The sequence below is a fragment of the Panthera pardus genome, unplaced genomic scaffold, assembly GCF_024362965.1.
Source record: "Panthera pardus isolate Hobbes unplaced genomic scaffold, ASM2436296v1 HiC_scaffold_24, whole genome shotgun sequence".
Lineage (NCBI taxonomy): Eukaryota > Metazoa > Chordata > Mammalia > Carnivora > Felidae > Panthera > Panthera pardus.
The window spans coordinates 125,345,744-125,360,045 of record NW_026526810.1 but is presented as its reverse complement, the minus strand read 5'-3'; the positions used below and the strand labels follow the sequence as shown (position 1 = coordinate 125,360,045).

Sequence of the window (14,302 nt, the reverse complement as noted above, 5' to 3'; positions counted from 1 at the left end):
TACATATCATTAAGGAGAGTTCAATATTTACAGATTTTTTTTTTTCTCGTGGGGTAAAACTTACATACAGTGAAATGCACAGATCTTAGGTGTACTGTTAGATGAGTTCTGACAAATGCATACACCTGCTCAAATTAAACAGCTGTCTATCCAACCTATCAACCAAGTGTCACCAACAGGTCAGTGTTCCCCATATGCTCTTTCTCAGCAAATCCCCACCCACATTCCTCCAGAAGAAATCGCTGTTTTTTGTTTTGTTTTTTTTTTTTCCCCCCTACCATGGACTGGTTTTGCCTTCATGGAACTCAGTTTTGCTTGTTCTAGATCTTCATATAAATGGAATCCTACCGGGGTGCCTGGGTGGCTCAGTCTGTTGAGTGGCCAACTTTGGACAGTTCGTGAGCTCCAGCCCCGCGTAGGGCTCTGTGCTGACAGCTCAGAGCTTGGAGCCTGCCTTGGATTCTGTGTCTCCCTTTCTCTCTGCCCCTTCCCCGCTCATGCTCTCTCTTGGTCTCTCAAAAATGAATAAACATTAAAAGAAAATTTATAAATGGAATCCTACCTTTCCATACTTTTACGTAAAGCATTATTATTATTTTTGAGATCTTCCCATGATATATGTCTCGGTCATTTATTCCTTTTTCTCGCTAGTATTTTTATTGTTTGAATATTCATACCCCTATTGATAGAAACCGGGGCTATTAGAATTTCTTGGCTATCCTAAAACAGGAACATTCTTGTACAAATTTTTGTGGATCCGTTTTCGTATCTCTTAGGTAAATACCTAGGAGTGGAACTGCTGGGTCATAGGGGAGGTGTGTCGTTTTATATGAAACTGCTTAACATTTTTCCAAAGTAGCTGTACTAACCAACAATGCACAATAGTTCCATATGTTCCATATCCTTGTAAACATTTGGCAGTATCAGTCATTGTGATTTTAAACATACTGGTGGGTGTGCAGTGCTCTCTCATTGTGGTGTAATTTGCATTTGCCTGCTCTCTTAATGTGTTTATGGCCATTTGCATATCTGCCTTTGTAAATTATCTGTTGAATATTAATGCTGAAAATATTTCTTGAGATATTGTAAGTTATCTGTTGAATATCTGTTTAAAAATGGATTTCTCTTTTTTATTATTGAGGTGTAGGTATTCCTTATATATATGTAGATCAGTCTTTTCTCAGATACTTTTTTTTTTTTTTTTTAGTAGCTTCACATCCAGTGAGGAGCCCAACATGGGTCTTGAACTCAAGACCCTAAGATTAAGACCTGGTCAACCCACTGAGCCACCCAGGCGCTCCTCAGATACCTATCTTGCAAATATTTTGTCAGTCCATGGCTTGCCTGTTTATTTCCTTAATGATGTTTTCTGATGGTATGTTTTTAATTTTGGTGGAATCCAATTTATCAATCATTTCTTTTATGTTTGGTGCTCTTTTTTATGTTAGGAAATCATCACTTCCCTCAAGGGTGTATAGGTTTCATGGATTTTTCCTCCCAGAAATATTATAGTTTTAGCTTTTATAGTCAGATTATGATCCATTTTGTTTCTATATTGTGTGAGGCAAGAATTAAGGTTCATTCTATCTATATGGATATCCAGTTATTCCAATGCCATTTGCTGAAAAAAACAAGCATGAATTTATTTCAGAAATCTGCATCTTGTTCATTTTTCGTCCCTCTTTATGCTAATGCTACAGTATTTAGATTGCTTGTAGCTTTACAGTAGGTCATAAAGTCAGGAAGTGTGAACCCTCCAACTGTGTTGTCAAGATTGTCTTTGGATATTACAAGACCTCTACATTTTTGTAAAAATTATAGAACCAGCTTCTTAATTTCATCAGAAAAAGCCTTGTGGGATCTTCATTAGAATTGTGTTGAAACTATCCTAGGGAGTACTGACCTTTTAATTAATGAATGAGGTTTATTCCTCTATTTACTTCAGTCTTGGGTAGTTTTCATGTAGAAGTCTTGCACACTTTTTGTAAATTCACTGTAAAGTATTTTAGGTGTTTTCATGCTATCGTAAATACCAAGATTTCATTTTCCAGCTGTCTGCTGTAGTATATAAACATTTAATGCAAATTAACTTGGTTCCTGCAACCTTAGTGAATTCACTTATAGTTAATTCCTTTAGGATTTTCCATATAATCATGCCATTTGAAATAGAGTTTTGCTTCTTCTTTTCTGAGATTTATTTTTCTTGTCTTACTGCAATGGTTAGGACCTAAGTATAATGGTGAAGAGGAGAGGTGGAAGGAGATATCCTTATCTTGTTCATGATCTTAAGGGAACGCCTTCAGTTTTTCACTGTTAAATAGAATGTTAACTGTGGGTTTTTCATAGATATTCTTTATCAGGTTAAGTTTCCTTTTATTTCTAGTTTTCTGGGAGTTTTTTTTTTTTTTATCATAAATGAGGGCTGAATTTTGCCCAATGCTTTCTCTGCATCTTTTGCAATGATCATATAGTCTTCTTTATTCTGTTAATGTGTAATTTCATTAATTACTTTTCTAACGTTAAGCCAAGCTTGCATTTCTGGGATAACTTCCACTTGGGGTTCCTACTCTTATTTTCACTCTTCTACTTGTTCTGGGTTCACTTTGCTGCTTTTTCCTAGCTTCTTATGGTAGATGCTTAAGTCACTGATTTTAGATCTTTCCTCTTTTGTATTATTAGCATTTTAAAGTTATATTTTCCTGTTAGCCCTGTGCTAGCTGCACCCTAAAATTTTTGGTGTGTTGTATTTTCATATAAATTTGTTCAAAATATTTTCTAATATTTCTTCTTTGACCCATGAGTTATTTAGAAGTGTGTTGCTTAATTTCCAAATATCTGGGTGTGGTTTTTTTTTTTAAGACAAATCATTTATTTCTAATATTTTCACTGTGGTCAGAGAATCATATTCAACATGTTTCAATCTTTCTAAACTTATTGTTTTATGGTCCAACATATGATCTACCTTAGTGAACATACCATATGCACTTGAAAAGAATATGTATTCTACAGTTGTTGGGTATAGTGTAGATTCTATAAATATCAATTAGGTCTAGGTAGTTGACAGTGTTTTTCAGATCTTCAGTCTTTACTGATGTTTGTTCTAGTTATTCTATTGATTGGTGAGAGACGAGTATTAAAATCACCAACCCATGATTGTGGAATTGTCTATTTCTCCCTCTAATTATGCCAGTTTTTTATTTTATATACTTTGAAGCTCTGTTATTAAGTATAAGCATTTATAATTATTACATCTTACCGATATAGTAACCCTTTTGTTTTTATGAAATGTCTCTATCTCTGGTAATACCCTTTACATTCAAGTTTACTTTATCTGATATTAATCTGTCACCACAGGCTTTTTGTACTTAGCATTTGTGTGGTATCTTTTCCATTTACTTTTATCCTGTTTCTTTATGTATTTAAAGTGGATTAGTTGTGAACAGCATATTGTTGAGGTTTGTTTGATTGGTCTGGTTTTATTTTTGGTTAGGTCTGACAATCTACACTTTTGAACTGGATTGATTAGATCAATGATGTTCAAAAGAATTTCTGTAAAGATGGAAATATTTTGTAAATATTTGTGCTGTTCAATATAGTAGTCTGATATGGTGGTGACTATTGGGCATTTGAGTGCCACTGAGGAACTACATTTTTAATGTTAATAATTTAAGTTGAAATATTACATGTGGGTAGTGGCTATCATCTTAGACAACATAGGTTGAGCCCATTTATATTAATGTAGTGATTTATGGGACTGGATTCAAGTCTACCATTTACTATTAGTTTTGTTTGTCCCCATTGGTTTTTGATCCTCCTTTCCCATCTTCTTTTGGATTAACTGAATATTTTTTAGAATTCCATTTTATCTCTTGACTTTTTAGCTCTATGCCTTGGCATTATTTTTAAGTGTTTACTCTAGGAATTAGCTTTTCTTGGTCCTCTAAGAGGTACTATTGTACAACTTAGTGTAAGATATAGAAACCTTGCAACTGTACAGGTTCATATCCCACCCTCTTCCCAACGTTTACTGTGGTTGTTATTCAAATCACATCTCCATATGCTAAAACCTCACAATACAATTTTTTGCTTAAATAGGAATATACATTTTTATGCAAAAATTCAGATTTTATATTTATTCATTCTTACATTGGTCGAAATTGACGTCAGGAATTTATAGGCAAACAATAACTTATTTTCTACCTCCTAGCTGAACAAAAAATACACACAATGTGGCTTTATCATTAGACAAGACTTGCATTTTTTACATTTCTCACCAAGAGTGCAATATTGTCCTTGAACAAAATACCCAGATTACCAAGGAAACCATCTTTGGAGGAAGTGTTTAATAAGCATATTTTATTTAAATAAATCCTCTGTGCAGCTCACCAGCAGTTCCTTATTGGAAACATCAGTATTTCCATATCACAGTTCCCAAGAGGACTTTAAAGGCTCAAAATTCAGTGTCTCCTTTGGCGTGCTTCTCTCTTGATTCTACCCATCTCCATCTTCATACATTTTCTGGAGAATGTTCATCAGTCCCTCACCAGGATCTGTTTCAGTGTCACAGGAGGGCTTTTCTTTTTCTTTGTGTCCTTTCTCAGCCCGAGTCAAGTAGGCCCACTGCATGCTTTGCGCTTTCTTTATACAGAAGGTGAGGACTGTACAGTCTTGACTTTTTTTGAAGCACCTTCCACAGAGATGGGTTTCAAGAGATTATTCAGTCATGGAGTAACTCTTCTCATTTAGATTCTTTACCAAAAGATCAAATGGCCTCTCTGTGAAATGCACCTGCACATTCTCAGTGATGAGCTGGTGAACTCTGGTGACGTCTGTGAAAATCTACATTACCTTATCTGCCCGATCTCATCAGTCATTGCCGATTTTCACCATATATCCCGTTGTAATGGGAGCAACCACGGCAGCTGGCTTTCCATTGCCAAGAAGTTCTGCTTTTCTCTGATTCCTACTGCATCACGTTCTTGGTTTCTTTCTCAATCTTGGATTTTTCAGTTGTAAGGGTAGCACGTACTCTTTTTCTAGTGGCCTTTTTCAGCAGTACCTTCACCTCTTCTAGATCTTTCTGAAGCTTCCAACTTCCATCTGCAATGGAGTGACCCTCGGTTTCTGCAATCAGCATTGATTTAAAGAAGCTTCCTGTCCTCTGGCTGGTATAGCGGGGCGGGGTGGGGGAGGGGGGAGAGCGGTCGGAGTCTCTTCGGAAGCTGAAACTGTGGTCCCACAAGGCCAGTGCTGCAGCTGCACAGGGGAGAGAACAGGGATGCGGAGCGCACTCACCGGGTGCAGACCCGCCTAGTGTGAGGCCCAGCCTGCCTCCTCAAAATAGATTTCTTAAGAGGAAAAAAAAAGGTCTTTTATATTTGTGCAGATATTTGCTCTTTTCTTTTTTTAATGTTTTTATTTTTAAGAGAGATTGGGAGGAGGGGAGGGGCAGGGAGACAGGGAGACACAGAATCCGAAGCAGGTTCCAGGCTCCGAGCTGTCAGCACAGAGCCCAAGGCGGGGCTCGAACTCTCCAATAATGAGATCATGACCTGAGCCGAAGCCGGCCGCTTAACCGACTGAGCCCCCCCCCCCCAGGCGCCCTGATATTTGTTCTTTCTGATGACTTTCCTTCACTCCTGAATATTTGAGCTTCTCTAGGGTATGTTCTTCCTTCAGCCTGAAGAATGAACCATAGCATTTCTTGCAGTGCAGGTCTGCTAATTCTCTTAATTTTCTTTCATCTGATAATGTGGTTGTTTTGTCTTCATTCCCGAAGGATATTTCCGCTGGATAGGATATACATTGCCGAGGTTACCTTTCCTTCTGCGCGTTGGAAACATTTCATGTTGTCTTCTGGCCTCGTGTGCCTGAGGAGAGCTCGGCTGTCAGGTCGCTGTTCCTGTTCCTGCTGGCTGCTTTCAAGATTTGTCTTTGTTTGTCTTCACTAGTTTCAGTAGGAGGCACCCAGTGGGGGTTTCTGTGTGTTGCCCTGTTGCTTATGCACTGAACTTCTTGAATCTGTACATTTGTGTCTCACCAAATTTTTAGCCATTATTGCTTTAAATAGCTTCTCTGCCCCATACTTCATCTCCTAGGATTCCAGCCCCATCGAAGTTAAACCGTTAGATGTTATCCTTCAAGTGTCTAATTCCCACCCGCCCCCGATTTTCAGCTGTTATTTATTTATTTTTTGGTTCTTCAGATTGGGTAACTTCTGTCTTCAAGTTCCCTGACCCCTCTGTCATCTCCATTTTGCTATTAAGCCCATCTACTGAAACTTTTAATTTCAGATTGTGAGAAAACAGAAAATGCACAGATTGGTTCATGCCCCCAGTTCCTGAAACCCTTGTAAATTCCTAAGTGGTCACAGCACTAGGAACATCTTATGTTCTAATGGGGTGGCTCTGGGTGGGTTCGTGGACTGGGGCTGGTCACCAGAAAGACCAAACTGTGATTAGAAACTTGGAACTTTCAGCACCGCACCCCCCCCCCCATTCTATAGGGTGGGGGAGTGGGGCTGGAAATGGAATTTATGATTGATCGTGCCTCTGTGAGGCAGCCTCCATAAAACCCCAATAGTCCAGGGTTTGGGGAGCTTCCAGGTTGGTGAACACATCACACAGGGAGGGTGATGCACCCAAACTGCACAGGGACAGGTACTCCTGCGCTCAGGACCCTTCCAGATCTCACCCTAGATACGGCTTCACCTGGCTGTGCACCTGTGTCCTTTATCATTCCTTTAACAAACTTGCAGGAAGTGTTCCCTTGAGCCCTTTGAGCTGCTCTAGAAAATTAATTAAATCTGAGGAAGGGTAATGGGAACCTCAGATTTGTAACAGAGGACAGAGGAGCCAGAAGTACAGTTGACAACCTAGACTTGCACCTGGCATTGGAGGGGGGTGGGCAGCCTTGTGGGACTGAGCCTTGTCCCTGTGAGATCCGACGGCACGTCCAGTAGACAGCGTCAGAATTTCAGCTGGAGGACACCTGGCTGGCATCTCAGAATTGCTTGACATGGGAAACACCTGCACACATCTGCTGAGCACAAGTGTTTTGAGTGTGGTAGTCATGTGAGCGCACAGGGGAGAACCGCTCCCCTCCCCCCACTACACAGATATGATAGTTTCCAGTTCTAAAGTTTCCATCCAATTCTCTAAAAATGATCACTCTGCTGAGATTTGCTATCTTTTCATTCAACGTGGTTTTTTTTTTTTTTTTTTTTTTTTTTTTTTTACACTCCTGAACACAATTTTATTAGCTGTTTTAAAAATCTTTGGCTACAATTTCTGGGTAGGTCTCCTTTGCCTGTCTTCTGAGAATGAGCCATGTGTTTTTATTATGTATTGATTTGGATCATATGCTAAGAATTGTTAACTGATATATAATTTATGATAAGCTGTAGAAACTCTGAATTCTGTTATGTTCCTCTGAAAATAATAATTATTCTTACATAATGTCTCCCCTTGCGATGGGAAATAGCTCAAGTTTTGGTTCAGTTATTTTAGCCTTAGCTGTGCATGAACATTTCACTGGTCAGCCAGATATTTGGTCAGCCAGATACACAGAATTTGGGAATCCTCTCTCTGGCTCTTTTCTGTTGTTTCCCTCTTCCTGCTCAGAGGCTATGGTTGCTCCAAGCCCTGTACTCTGGGTCTTCCAGGCAGCAAGACTATAGATTTCCACTGGATGTTTACATGCCTTGCATGGTGCAGACTGAGAGCTGACCTCAGGCCCAAAGTGGTTAAAAAATAAATAAAAACAAAACAAACAAAAACAGGAAACTCACCTCATGTGGTGCCTTTCTTCCAGTTGTTGACTCCCCATCAGTTTCTCCCTGCTTTCAGTCCCTTGAGCCGCTGGTTTTTAAAGACTTTTTTCCCCCCAGAGCTTATGTTGTTTACTTCTGAAAGAGGTGGTTCAACTGGAGATATTCAGCCCTGCCAGAAACCTGAAGTTATCTGTTTTCTCCCACAACATTTTTATTTTTGTTATTTTTTTTAGAGAGAGCACAAGTGGGGGAGAAGGGCAGAAGGAGAGAGCGAGAGCTTCTTAAGCAGATTCCACGCTCCGCACGGAGCCTGACTCAGGGCTCAATCACAGGACCCTGTGATCACGACCTGAGCCGATATCAAGAATCGGACACTTGACAGACTGAGCCACCCAGGTACAACCACCCAGCCCAAAACATTTGTTTAATGAGATTTTCAAGCACACACCAAAAGTACAAGAAATTTACAGTGGTGACCTAGATTGTACAATTAAAATTTCCTAGACTTTATCATAACTGTATCCATAAATACACCGTATTTCTATGCATTTCAAAGTAAACTTCAGCCATTAGTACTTGCCCCTAAATCCTTCAGCCATAGGTATTATTAACTAGAATTCAGTTTAGTTTTTTTTAATGTAAAATTTATATACAACGAATGGGTATCTGAACTGTGCATTCTCTGAGTTTTAAAAATCCATTTTATTGAGCTGTAACTTACAAGAAAAGTTACCAATTTGGTGTATAAATTCAAGGGGTTTGGTAAAATGTAACCAATGCCACAATCATGATAGAAGTATTTCTGTTGCTCCAAAAGTTCTGTCATGCAGCCAATCCTCTCTCCTCACTCCTGCACTCTTTTTTTAATATTTACTTATTTTTGAGAGAGAGCACGTGCGTGCAAAGGGGGGAGGGGCAGGGGGGGCAGAAAGAGAAGGGGACTGAGGATCCAAAGCGGGCACAGTGCAGACAGGGGAGAGCCCAACACAGGGCTCCAACTCATGAACTGTGAAATCATGACCTGAGATGCAGTAGGGCACTTAACAGACTGAGACACCCAGGCGCCCTTCCTACTCTCATTTTTAAGGCCACCCACTTCTGCTCTGAGTGGGAACCAGGGTTCCACTCCAAGAATAGGAATTAGCAGGAAGAGAGGCCATCCGTGGCCATACATGTCCGGGAGGACCAGAGAAGAAAATAAGGGAAAAGTGGAGCCGGGGCTCAGGCTGGGGCTCTTCAGAAGTGTTCCCAGGCTATCTCTAGAAAGGTGTTGAGTGGCTCAATGAGACCACACAATCCATTCTCCTACCTAAAGGTGGATTCTACCAGTCCAAGCACAATTGATGATGCCCATCTCTTGAGCCTGTTATGGCATCAGAGGAGTTCAGGGGGCAGGAGCCCATACCTATCAGAACCTGTTTCTTCATTTGTAAAATGTACTTCCTCCATGGGTGAAATGTCAACTCACCCTTGGGGTTCACATTAACATGGACTCCTCAGTGACACCCTCAGTCCACACAACAGGCAGCAGGCCACATGGATACAGTACTTTTAGGGCAGAAGTACACAGATCAGTTCTGTGGAGTTGTTTAGGGTGTTTGAGAGACTAGGTCCAGGGATGCAGATTTCCTTGTGAACAGAGTCCCCTTCCTGTGGAATCCAGAGGCCTGATGGTTACCCTGCTGCAGCCAAGACCCAAATCTACTTGTCTTCCAGAAATAACTTGCATTTAGTAGTTGAGAAGCAGTATTTGTCTGGGCACCTAGGTGGCCCAGTGGGTTACGCATCAGACTCTTGAGATTGTGCCCCGCCGCCCCCCCCCCCCCCCCCCCGCGCTGAGCACAGAGCCTACTTAGGACTCCCACTTTCCTTCTCTCTCTGCCCCAACCCCGCTCGCATAGACACTCCCTCTCAAAATAAACATGAAAAAAACTCAGTATTTGTGGGAAAATGCTAATTTTCCCAAGGGCGTGGTTTTTGTTTTCTACACTTGAATTACCATCCTCTAAATGCTCCGGAGAGAGATCGCCAGTTCTCAGCACTTTTGAGAATAAGAATCATTACAACTTAGATATATGGGGTTCTTGCCGGTGTTTAAGAGCACCGTCTCATTTGATTCTTAAAACAATCCCACGAGGCGGGAAGGGTAGGTATTAGCCCCCACTTAACAGATGAGAAAATGAAGACTTAAAGGCATCATGTGACTTGCCTACGGTTTCATGGTGTGGAGGGAGCGGAGCTGGGATCAGACAGTTCTGAGTCCCCTCTCAGGCTTGTCAATCTCAAGCCATTACCCACGAAACCGTCTTCACTCAGGGTGGTAGAACTAGCAACCTGGGAAGGAATACATTTTATATTATAACCCTGAGCCCTGAAGTACAGAGACCTTCTACTATATTTAAAACTGCTAGTCATGACTCCCTAAATTGATTTCATGATTCACAAAAAGGTTGTGACTGACAGTATGAAAAACCACCGTCTCAGAACACTCTGATTATAAAGATTTACTTATTTGTGCAGCCTTCAAGAGAAACGTAGACTTGAAAATTTCCTTCGTGGTTTACCTCGCTTTTAAGCAAAATCTGCACACTTGCACACACTACTTAAGGATGGGACATAGAAAGGTTCTCCGGGAACAATATTGACACTTCACCTGGAGATACTTCTTGCTCTGGAGTGGACTTCAGGCATCTTCCACTGGGCTTTGGAGAACTCCACACCTGCACCCTTCTCGCCAGGGGCTGTCCCCTAATCTGGAGGGCTTGAGTGAGGTGTGTCAGGTGACTTTTGCCATCGCTATTGGGAAAGAAGTGTTTTCTTTTTTAAAATAACTACCTGGAAGTAATGGGGGATCCTGGAGTGGGGTGGGGGCAGAGGGTATTTCAGCCTCCAGGTGGATAAGGCTTACTTGAGAATGACGTTCATATTCCTGAAAGCAGATATTCTGGACTTGGAGATAGACTATTAACATTATGATCCTCTGACTCCAGCATTTGTTAGACACTGTTAAAGTCTCTTTCATCATTTAAGCTTAATGAATCTGGTTTCTGTAACTATAAAAGCATCGTATTCTTTCACAAATATACCGATAAATTATTGAATAGACTCTTAAATTTTCAGGTCAATTACCTTAAGAAAACACAATCAGCATTCAGCTACCATGTTAATTTCCAAAGCACCTATGAACAAAGAGCTACCAGAGCATGCACAGTGGCATCATCTGTGTCCTCAGGGCCACAAAGGAACACATACTAGCTGTGACCTTGACTCTTTCACCCTATCAAATGAGGTTAGTGTCACCTGCCCCAAAGTGCGATGTATATAGTTACCTTTGATTGGTTATACCTGTAATAAATTCCCTATGGATGCCAATTTCTCCCTCGCCTTTCCCTTCTGAGTTTCTCTTTGTGTGTATTAAAAAGACTAGTCTGGATGCCTTCCGGTTGTTAATAAATCCAAGTGGAACGCTCTGAAAGACTAGCTACAAAGGGAACAGGGTCCAGTGTCTTAGAATGATTAACGTTGGTTAGACTAGTTTTGGCAGGGCTTCTGGTAGGCCTAGGAGAACAGCGTGTACTTGAGATGCAGCAGTTGGATTCTGCTTCGAGATGGACTTGATCGTGTACAGAATACAGGCTTTACTGTGACTTGCATTGCTTTGGCCCCGTATCTGTTTGTGCCACCCTCGTTACTGCACGAGGCACCCTCCTTTCATTTCCTGGGCTGACTCTTGCCCTCCTCCTCCCCGGCATTGTCTTTGCTGCCTTCTCTTTTGACACTTGGCATAGTCCCTTCTGCTCTGTGCTTTAGATCTAATCTGTGGAAACACCAGGTTTCAGTCAGAGACGTTAACAGAACGTACTTAACATGGCAAAGTTTTCAGCCCTCAATGCTCTCACTTGAAAGGAACCAGTTCCACAGTCAGGCTCTTGCTCTCATTCAGTGGCTCAGCCCTGAATACTAATGCAGCGTTTCCTGGCTGGTTTTACACACCAATGGCTGGTTCTGTCACGCCAACTATGATTTGTTATTACAGTGCATGAAAGCATACTTGGTTTTGTAGCTACAATTACGTATCCCATAGATGAGGCCTGCTCCTTGGCTGGAGCTTGGGAACATCTGCCACGCTTACTGCCTGGGTTCAAATCCCAGCTTTGCCCCTTGCCAGCTGTGACTTTGGACCAATAATCGGTCTCCCCATCTGTAAAGTGGGGGGGGGGGTAATAGTACTGGGTTACTATGAAGATTCACCAATACAAATATAGCACAGTATTTGGCACACATAAGTGCTGGTCTAGGTTACCACTCGGGGACCAGCCCGCCTCCATGTTGGGTCCTGGTTGTGGGCACTGCCGCTCTTCTCCCAGGAACACATAGCTGCACATCACCCCTTCCCTGCTCTCTCATCTTCTTTGGATTCTGTATCTCCCTCTCTCTCAAAAATAAATACATTAAAAAAAATAAAAACACGAAGAAATTGTAGTTTTGTTTATAGTATTTTGTCCTGGATATTGCTTGAAAAAAAGCAGGCTACTAAATTTGGAAAACTTGTCAAAAATTTTATTATGGTATCTAGGCATGTGTAGTTATAGCATACTGTCAACAGAATTTTAGATTTAATCCTATACAACAGGCTATTTTAGTTTTGCCAGTTTGAGTTCCTGCAGACTTTTTTTTTTTTTATGCTGAAGACTTTTGCCACCATACTTTGTCATATCATTCAGCAATTGTTACATTTTGTGAATGTAAATAAAGAATGCCTAACTTTTTTGAGGTATCCATCAGTTAAAAGCAAGCATTTTCAAGGAATTCCCTTCCTTGAATTGTCAAGGAGTTACAGCTGATTTTTCAGTTATGAGAAACTAAAATGTCCTAAGATTTGAGTCAAACACCCAGATCATCCAAAAATGGTTTCACATGGACTACTGTCATTTCCCTAGAGAGTAAACTTTTTATCTTATGTGGAAAAAAGTTGTGACAAAATCACATAGAAGATCCTTGTTTTCACATACTGAATCTGATGCAGAAACCATATTCACTGGAAGTCACAGAAGTTCTGTTAAGGATAACTACAGAACTTCTACACAAGAACCCAGGATAACAAAGCTGGGCTCCACTGCACTGCGGGACCTTATGGATGTTATTTAACAGAAGGATTAAATGTAAGGACGTGAGGATTAAATATAAAGCAAGCATAGGAGTGGAGGCAGGAAGAGCTCAGGAAACATTGGCTATTACATTACGTGGGAAAATGACAGCCTTGCAAATACATGAACTTTAAAAAAATTTTTGTAATATTTTTGAGAGAGTGTATGTGAACGGGGGAGGGGCAGAGAGGAGACACAGAATCTGAAGCAGGCTCCAGGCTGTCAGCACAGAGCCCAATGCGGGGCTCAAACTCACAAACGGTGAGATCGGGACCTGAGCCAAAGTCGGATGCTTAACCGACTGAGCCACCCAGGTGCACCCCGCCGCCCATCAGTGACCTGTAAGCCTGATTTATATCAACTATAGTTAAACACAGGCAGCCTTTTCCAGAAGTGTGAGGACTTAAAAACCTTCTCCCTCCGTCACCCCATGAAAGCAGCTGGTGGAAGACCATTCTTTTCTTCCTAAAGGAATACGTCGGAGGTGAAGGGGACACGGAACCCTCCTGCCAAAATGGCAAGTGACTTCTCCTAAGTTGCTATGTGCAGGGGCTATTTTCTGCCTCAAAATTTTTTAGGTCTCTTTAAACGCTCAAGCATTCAGAATATTCTGTTGACATTCATCATCGGGAATCAAAATCTCGTTTAGACCTTTAGGCTACATCTCCACCTTTGTAAAAGGAGAAGCCAAAATCAAGAGTCGGATGCTCAACTGAACCACCCTGGTGCCCTGAGGAACTCTTTGATAAGTCAATAAATCTATAGAAGTTTATGAAAAGACAGAAGTTGCATTTTGATGTGGACGTTTGCCCTCAGCAGATATATCGTCACAGTGTTGCCATGCGATCTGAAGGAGGTTGGAGGAGGTGGGGGGAAAGGATGAAGGCAGCAGGCAGCTACAGGCAGGCACTAGGGGTGAGGGTTCCTGGAGGCAGGGAGAAAGGACTGTTAAACCCCAACGTGGGTTTCCTCAAACATTAACAGGCATGTTTGATGCTTTTTTGTAGCACTTTGGGCAATTCAGTCAGTCCCATTTAAAAAAAGGAACAGATGGGATAGAACTTGTTTTTTGTGTTCCCATGTTGATTACTCTTGGGGCATTATTTTCCATGTGTGCCATCAACTGTGCCCAGAAAGCTCATGTTACTGACCCTAAGCTGGCCTGCCTTCCCTGAGCCCATGCTGACCAGGAAAAGGGGCACAGGAGGCTGCTGTTAGCAGTCAGGCCTGGACACCCGGAGTGCATAACCCTTGACTATGGACTTCCCCTAATGTTACCTTGATGTACCTACCCACCTGTTCTATAGAACTTGTTTCCATTGGGCTCTTATGGGTCCCCGTGGGGTGTGGAGGAATGTTACCTTAAGTATGGCCCATGAACCAG

The 14,302-nt window shown here is 41.5% G+C and overlaps 1 pseudogene; it reads right to left on the bottom strand.

Annotated features, from left to right (window-relative positions):
* Nucleotides 1–4,385: 4,385 nt before the first annotated feature.
* Nucleotides 4,386–7,189, bottom strand: LOC128772801 (calcyclin-binding protein-like; annotated as a pseudogene).
* Nucleotides 7,190–14,302: the final 7,113 nt, after the last annotated feature.